General features: G+C 42.9%; 1 pseudogene; it reads right to left on the reverse strand.

Annotated features, from left to right (window-relative positions):
• LOC136454577 (lysophospholipid acyltransferase LPEAT1-like) lies at positions 1-4,582 on the reverse strand (annotated as a pseudogene).
• Between the last annotated feature and the right edge of the window lie 4,237 nt (positions 4,583-8,819).

An 8,819-nucleotide genomic window follows, 5' to 3' on the forward strand; every position in this document is an offset into this window, starting at 1 on the left:
TCTGCCCCGAGACCCCGACACAAAATTGGCAAGGGTGTGGGCAGAGGGTTTCTCACAGGAAGGGGATAGCAAATGTTCTTGTGTTCTTGAGATACTTTAATAAGTGTGACAGTTTAAGAGATGACAATACTAAGTAATAAGTAATAAAAACTAGCGTACAAAGACAGACCACCTGTCAGTTTACAAAAGAAGCAACGCAACGTCTTTTAATCATCTTTCTGATGTCTACTAGCACCAGTAGATTACTAGTACCATTCAGTGCTGCATGGTACACGCGCTTCTCCGCCAGCCCAAGATTAGAAAGCATTAAATTGCCCTGGAGAAAGAGAAGGTTATTATATGGTGGGATCATGAACATATTAATTTCACATTCAAAAAGGTGATCGGTCATTCTAGGGCTTATTATTGGAGGAAAGGCCCACGCTAGAACGAAACCCATGCAAAAAAAAAACACTATGTACAGGCCCAAGAACCTTTTTTTAGGATTTTTTTTTTCTGAAAAGGACTTATTTTGGCAGCTGCAGCTGGTGCATAGGGAACAGTGTTAGACTGGTGTTTGTTTGCAGCAGCCACTGCAGGCCTACTCACTAAGGGCTGGAGAGAAGATTCACCTCATCAAATATATAAAGGAGCCAGGGTTCAAGAAAGGGCACTCTCCCTCACATTCCTTTTCCAAGCTTATCTTTCCTCCCCATATTGGCAATGGTTTTTCTGACAGCGGCGCCATCCTCTTTATAGGTAAGGAGAGGTCAGTCATATTCTCCAGCCCTTGGTGGATACAAATATTACGAATAGGCCATTGGGCCTTTGCATGGAGTGCTTTTAAACATGGGCTCAGTTTTAGTTTTAGCCTACCTCCATTGCTATCAGTTTTCTGACGTTATTTGCGTAGAGCTTAGGATCTTCCTTTTCTTGTTGAGAAGGATAGTATACAGGCAACCGAACCACCTCCATCCATGTGAGTTACAAATTCACAGAGCAGCAAAAACACATGACGTGCCTGCAAGTTTTTGTAAGAGAAAAAATGAAAAAAAGGTGTCAGAACTCAATGAATCAAGGAAAAAGAGCATATTATTGCCAATGCAGAAATAAATGTAATAGCCAACACAAAAGATAGACACAAAGTTGGTTAAGTGCCATATACTTAAGAAATTATATAGAAACCATGGATAAATGTTTGGATGTTCCATATGGAGAAGTGCTCTAGCATGGCAGTCTCACTATCTATCCTAAATAATAATGTATTTCTTTGACAATGTCCTTAGTGGCTTAATGTGATATCATGTGTGTAGTTTATTGAACTATCTAGAAGTTGTGGCAGTTGGGCACAACAAGCTCAAAATATTAGACAGTACCACCTTCATTCCAAATTGTAAGTCATTTTGACTTTTATAGATACATGTTTTTTACTATGTATCTAGAAACAATATATATCCAAGTGCATAGCAAAAACTATGTATCTTTACAATTTCGAACGGATGGATTATTAGTTAAACAAACATGGACAGTACTATTGAACAAAAATAATAATGGCAAAGTTGGCAACATCCTAATCAAAGCCTGAATAAGAGCTTAAAAAATAGATAAAAACAAACTTCTCAAGCGTGGAACTCTTCACACAAGGTTTCACTAAATTGCTCAAGCACTCCTGTGTCTACTTTTAGGTTCTAAATGGACATGGTTAAGAAAGTGTAGATTTGCAATAAGTACTTACTCCATCCATGGAATCCAATGCTGGACTAAATCTCTTGTAAGGGTATTTCAAAATGACTGGCTGCACTGGTGAACTTGCAAGAAAGGCTCCGGTCTTAAATGGAAGAAGGTAATCCCCATTTGTAGTAGTTCCCTCTGAAAGAAATGGAAAGCGTAAGTCTATAATACAGGACAATCAAGTTTCTTGAAGAGACAAAACGAAGGAAAGGAAACAAGATTGCATAGAATAAGATTGCTAACTTTCCAACATGTATGTTGGAATAGAAAATGATGAAGCCAAATATATTTTGATCGCGTGATATAAATAAAGTAGAAACAGACTGGAGCACAAAATTGTGGGTGAACATTGAAAGGTGACAATGTTTATACATAGGCAATGGAACATGATTCTGAATTCCTGCTAATCCTGTAGCTCAAAATGGTTCTATTCAGCTATTCTCTCAGCAAAGCATGTTTTCATTATTACACTTTGAATAGTTATGTCCAGCTTCAAGACAATACAAAGTTTGCCCATGTGATAAGGGAGGATGACTAATTGAAAGGGGATAGGAAACAGCACCTTTTAAAGGATGGTGCTAATAACCCTTCAAAAATGATCATGACTCAGGAAATTGGCAACCATTAGATTAAATAAAGCATAGTTACAAGAAAAACTGGAAAATAAAATAAATGGTCATACACTAACCAGGGAACAACAACATCATTGGGGTATTCTTATCTTGACAAACCTCTCGGACCCTTTCAGTTACAGCACCTACATACAGTACAGAAAGTTCGGAAAGAAACAATGAATGAACAAAAACTACAGAACATTACAAGTCATGAATATAATGCAATATTTGAAGTGTTAGTAAAAGAAGCCGTTGAATACTAACCGTATATTTTGAGGATGCTAACAATAATAAATAACTTTTATTTGGCTCGAAAAAACTAGCGCAAGTATAACTATTTCCAGGAATGTAGTCAATATATACCTGAGACACCTTTAGCATCTGAAGACTTCGATTCTCGTTGAACAAAAATGCATCCAAGACAATTGCTGCATTACACCAGAAAAGAAAAGTTAGTTTCAATATATTCTACATATATAATATGAAGATATAAATGAAACTAGCTAAGTCCATCTTCTAGCAGAATATATATATGAATAAGACACTACCAGAAATTAAGAAAGTATTAATAAGCACGAAAAAGGTACCTTATGAGACCAACAAGTGGCAACCTGGACACTCACTCCTATAATAAGGATGCATTTAAGCATTGATAGGACACATACAAAGCTAGAATACATTGATTTGTAAAGTTTGAATAAGTTATGTGGAGCAACAAATAAGTACCTTAGCAACAAAACTTGGAAAGGATGCTGACATGTGATAAAGAATATCCACATAAGACACATGATTAGATACAATTGCCCCTGGCCTTTGGGATTCTTCAGATTGGTCCTGATTTACATCCTGAAAAAAATGTACACCAAGATGACAGGGGAACCAGGGAACAAAATTTATAGTTCAAGTCACATGGGCAGAACAGCAGTAATCTGCGGAAGTTATATGATGCATTACGTGCAGAAGAAATCATTGCCATTACTGAAGTACAATCCGAATTCGTTGAGTGCTTTAAGGCACCAAACGTCTCTATTGCTAGTTATCGCAAATTGAATTGAGCACTAAGATATTTTTATGAAAGGGTAGGGGGCACAGGGAATTGCCAGTCATTGTCCTAAAGTGAGAATATGTAGCATCCAGATTCTGGATTTGTGACTAATACAACACAGCATGATGCCAAGTTCTAGCCACTTATTAAGGGTTTCGTAGTAGAAATATCAGACAACTGCATACTGACAATAAACCTGTCTCGAGGATTTGAAAGCATCTAATAAAGCAGGGGGACACAAGTCACATAACATCAATCTAACTTATCTTCAATCTATCTGAACAAGCAAAACAAACCACCGTGCATACGAATTTTATTAGCTACAAATATCCAAGTTTCCCTATGCTAATTTAAGCCAATTAGTGGCACTCAGCAAATCACTTCCACAGCAGTAAGTAAGAATGGAAGCACATCAACATTGCCCACAGACAAAGAGGGAAAACAAAGAAAAAATATCTCTGTAATTTACAATAGCATAAATGCCTAAGAGTGCATACAGGACTTCAAAAAATAATTCCATCATCAGGAAACGAATAGATATCCAAATGTAATCAATACAATTACTCTACATGCTCTAGCCAAAAAAAGGTTAACTCGGACCCTATTTCTTGCCGATCCATAGTTGCATCAGCATCATAAACGTTGCTGCAGATGCATTCCAGAGGAAGTGAGTAACACTGACCTTAGTGTCGCTGTCACTCTACTTCCTACAACCCATCAACCTTGGTGCTCTAGGACCAAATACAGTAGGAGTACTTTTGAAGCACCACAGAACCGAAACGCCGAGATTATTCAGTACAGGCATGACACCGGAACTAACCTCAGCATTGGGGAACCCCACGTGGGTCTCACGGACCCAGTAGAAGCCGAAGACGTAGAGCATCGCCCGCGAGAGCGCGCACCCGGACCGCAGCACCGCCTTCCTCCTCCACCCCGCCAGCCTCGGGCGCCCCTCATCCGCATCCACGAACAGCGTGCACGCGCGGCACACCAAGTAGTACAGCAGGAGCACGAGCATCCCCGCGACGAAGCGGAGCGGGAGGAGCACCGCGGCGGCCAGCGCCAGCCGGGCCGCAGGCCGCGGGCCGCGGCCCATGGTCCCGTACGCGTCCCGGCGCGCGTAGGTGGCGTACCTGGCGTCCAGCTCCTCCGCTGTCTCCCCCAACGCGTAGGGAGGCGGCGTTAGGAATCGGGTGGCGGTGGAGGCGGTGGGTCAGGTCGGGGCAAGGGCACCCATGGCCATGACGGCGGCGGGATGGGGGGGAGAAGGAGGCCACTGTAGGCGGCGAGACCCTACCACGCTGTGGCGGGGCGGTGGGCGGCAGCAGCGCATCGAAGGGAGGAAGAAGACGTCAGGTGTCGCGGGGGGGCTCAGAACACTCTATTAGAGCAGAGGCTAATAATACAGCCGGCTCGCTGGCGGTAAGGTTCCTTGTCGTCTTCTCTCAGCCCACTCATATAGTAGTTAGCTCTTTACAGTTAATACATGGCCCACTTGTCTCTCTCACAGACTTTCTTGGTTCTTGTGCCCAAGCCGACTGTAAGCTTACAGTCCGCTTCTCCTCTCTCTCCTCCCCTCTCTCCTCCATCTCAGCATTTAGTCGGCTTACAGCCTGCTATTATACCTCTTACTGGGTAGACATGTCCTTCTATCCACGTAGAGGAGAACAGTGACTACTAGAAAACGCGGGCGCGGCGCCTTCCCTTTCGAGTAGCTAGTGGCAATAAGAATTTAGACGTGGTTTATGATTTTTATGTATTTTTGAGACTTTATCATCATAATGGTATAATTTTATTTACTTCTAAAAAGTATAGGTAAAAGTTTATGTAAAAAAATTCTTACTAAAACATGTGATATTATGGATGCACTGAATAGTTCTACTCGTTAGGATTTCAGATGAACTTGATTTTCTAGTTTACAATTTTTCTATGATTTACTATGCAATTTTAAAGTTTCACTTTTTTTTAAAAAAAAGAGATATAATCAAAGGTGGCCTGTATGTTGATTTGAGAAAAATATGAGGAGGTTTTCGTAAAAATTGCTGAGAGGGTCTCTGGAGCGCGGGTTAATTTTCGATAAAGAGAAGGTCGTTTTTGCAAAAAACCTGGTGCCCATCCGATCTGGACTGCGAGTTGATTTCGAAATAATCTGAGGTATTTTTGCAAAATATACTGAGAGGACCTCTGGAGCGTGGGTTGATTTTCGAAAAATCAAAGGGTTTTTTCGAAAAATGACCGCGACTCGTCTAAACTGGGACGTCCACGCACCCGATCGAACGGCCGCGAAAAGCCCGTGACGTGGCACGCTGGCCGGCTAGCTTTTGGAGGCAGGATTCATATGTAAAGATAAAGATTAGAGCAATTTCAATCTATACTTTTATAGATAATTTTAAGGTGAGAGATTGTAATTTAGACTCTATCCTTACAATGCACAATTTTAATTTTTATGCCAATTTTTTATTTTTTTAAAGGAGATTATACCAATTTATGGAGGAAAAAAATTAACAAACCCTTGTTTGCACCACAAACCGAGAACAATCATCCACGGCAAACTAGCCGTGTGGCCTAATATGCTGCTACATCTCACTGAACTTCACATGAACTCCATAACATATATAATTAGCAAAAAGAACAATCAAGTTAGGCATTTAAAGAAAATATTTTGAGCTGAAAAAGCAGTAGCAGCAGGAGACTAGCAGTACTAAAGTTGTGAAAATAAGAGACAAATCAAGAAGGATAAATAAAGTAAAGATTATCGGAGCTCGATTGGGAGTGTGTGGTCATGGGAGTTGGCTGTAGCCAAACCTGGATTGAGTTCAATCCACGAGTGACCAGGGCTTTTGGGGATGGAGCTACTGGAGGTTGTTGTTGGGTGGGAGATGGACACATATCGATTGCGTGTGGCTCCTTTGTTTCACCTGAAGCCGTCCGTAGAACGCAAGAGCGCCCTTGGAGTTTATTTCCAATCGCATGAGCGTGTTCGGGGAGCGGGGTCGCGGCCGTGGGCGCCTGGGCCCTGGGCGTTGGGGACGACGGTAGTGTTGTAAAACATACTTTATCGGAGAAGAAAAGAAGAAGTTGGAATTTTAATCATAGTTCGTTGGTACGTGGACTCTTATTATTAAACTCTTAGATCTTGACATTACTATATGTGGGAGTTTTACATTGTAATTACCAATATTCACAGAAATAAAGAATAGTCTCTCTATCTTGTGTCTATTTATTTTTCAATTTTCATCTACTGTATTGATCATAAGAGACGGAGAAGGGAAGGTCGTAACCGCTGGCGATGTATTTTACAACACGTTATCAGTATGAAAAGCTCTACATTGTTAGCGGAATGGATCTGCTACCCCCACCTACATCTACGTAGGCCGGTACATTGATGTCCACGTCACCCCTGCAGGTCACCACGGCCTAGCCAAACTGTCCCATGCAACAGCCTTCGCTTTTCAAACTCAACAGCCACAACTAGAATTTTAGATTTTTTCTAGTGACGTGGGTTTTTCCTAGTGTTTTGACATTCAAAATTTAGTACAAACTTTTTCTACTAAATGTCTTCCAGTGAGATTTCTTTATGCTATAACTCGTGGTAGTGTTTTATTAGTACTTAAAAACACCAGGAGAATTCTATCATTTTGGTAGTGAGCTGAAGGTACATTTTTTTAAGTAGATTAGATTGAATGTGTTGTAATATACTAGATGCCGAGAAATTTTGAAACCAAGTATCAGGCTTGAATGCCAAATCAAGGCATAGATAAATCTAGAGAAAAATCTGTCGGCATCAAAAATCGATGGGGCACCATGGTCCGAAGCTACATGCAAAAACCAGCACCGTCCGCCCGCTTGCACGAGAGCCGACGTGCACCCGCCGCCCGCCTGCACGAGAGCCGACGCGCATCGCCATCCGCTCGTCCGCACGTGAGCCAACGCGCCCTGCCGCCTACCGCCGCTAAACTTTGCCGACCGAACGCGGCTTGCATATACACATCTAGGGTTATTTAAAAAATATAAAAGAAAAGAAAGAAAAAGAGGAGTCACATCCGCAAACGCAACGTTGATGGCTGCACACCAGTATCAAAGTGCTCTATGAAGGAGTGCTGGACGGACGACATTGGCATGAAGCCATGACCCGTAAGCCAAATCGCCGGCTCGCTGCAAGATAGCTCGCTCGCCGCTCCTGCTTCCTGCAGCTAGCAGGTCGCGGTAGACACACGGTGTCACGCACATCACTGTGCAAAGGACCGTAACGTGAGATGATAAATTAGGCAACTTAAAATTTTATTTTTAACTAAGACCTCTATTTCCACCTAAACAAAACAGTAATCTATCTGAAAGGATCAAGATGCCCAAGAGGGGGTGAATTGGGCTAATTCTAAATTTTCTTGCAATAATCAAATCATACGGTTAGCCCAATTAACCCATTGTGCCTAGAAAAGTATTTCTAATAAACTAGCGCACAATGGACTAGCGACCTATGTTCTAAACTTACTCTAGCATGGCAATTCTATGAATGTAAAGACAATAATTGAATTGCTCAAAGTAAATAGAGAGAGAGGAACGCGGCGATGTTTTGCCGAGGTATCGGAGAGTCGCCACTCCCCACTAGTCCTCGTTGGAGCACCCGCCCAAGGGTGTAGCTCCCCCTTGATCCGCGCAAGAATCAAGTGCTCTCTACGGGTTGATTCTTCGACATTTCGTCGCGGCGAATCACACAAAGCCGCTCACAACTTCAATTGGGTCACCCACAAGCTCCGCCGGATGATCACCAAGCTCCCAATCACCACCAAGTCGTCTAGGTGATGGCGATCACCAAGAGTAACAAGCACGAACTCTCACTTGACCACGCGAAGCCTAATGAGAAGATGGATGCACACTTGTCTACTATTGATTCACTAATGAGGCTACTCTCTTGGATTCACGAATCTCAATCACCTCACTAGGACCTTGCTCTTCTTGGCACTCACAAATGTGTTTCTCAACTGTTGGAATGAGCAAAAGTAACTCCACACACGAGTGGAGCTTCTATTTATAAGGCAGTCTGAAAAACGAACCGTTATGAGCTTCTACGGGGTGACCGGACGCTCCGGTCAGGTTGACCGGACGCTCCGGTCAGTTCAACCCGCATTCCAGTGAAAATGTGTTGACCGGACGCTGCCAGGGTCCGGTCACTACTGACCGGACATGTCCGGTCGCTTTAAACCCTTACTGGAACCTTACTGTACTCGACCGGACGCTGAACCCCTAGGGTCCGGTCATAGATTCCCTTCTCTGGAACCTTACTGGAGTCGACCGGCTGCTGCCTCTCAGCGTCCGGTCACTTGACCTCCCCAGCGTCCGGTCACACCGAACGCAGATTGCTTGATCAAATGAACTGATCGGACCCTGCGGCCAGCGTCCGGTCGCACTGGGGCCAGCGTCCGGTCAGCATTTGACCCTCCATTCACTTC

This window comes from Miscanthus floridulus, chromosome 5, assembly GCF_019320115.1.
Source record: "Miscanthus floridulus cultivar M001 chromosome 5, ASM1932011v1, whole genome shotgun sequence".
In the NCBI taxonomy this organism is placed as follows: domain Eukaryota; kingdom Viridiplantae; phylum Streptophyta; class Magnoliopsida; order Poales; family Poaceae; genus Miscanthus; species Miscanthus floridulus.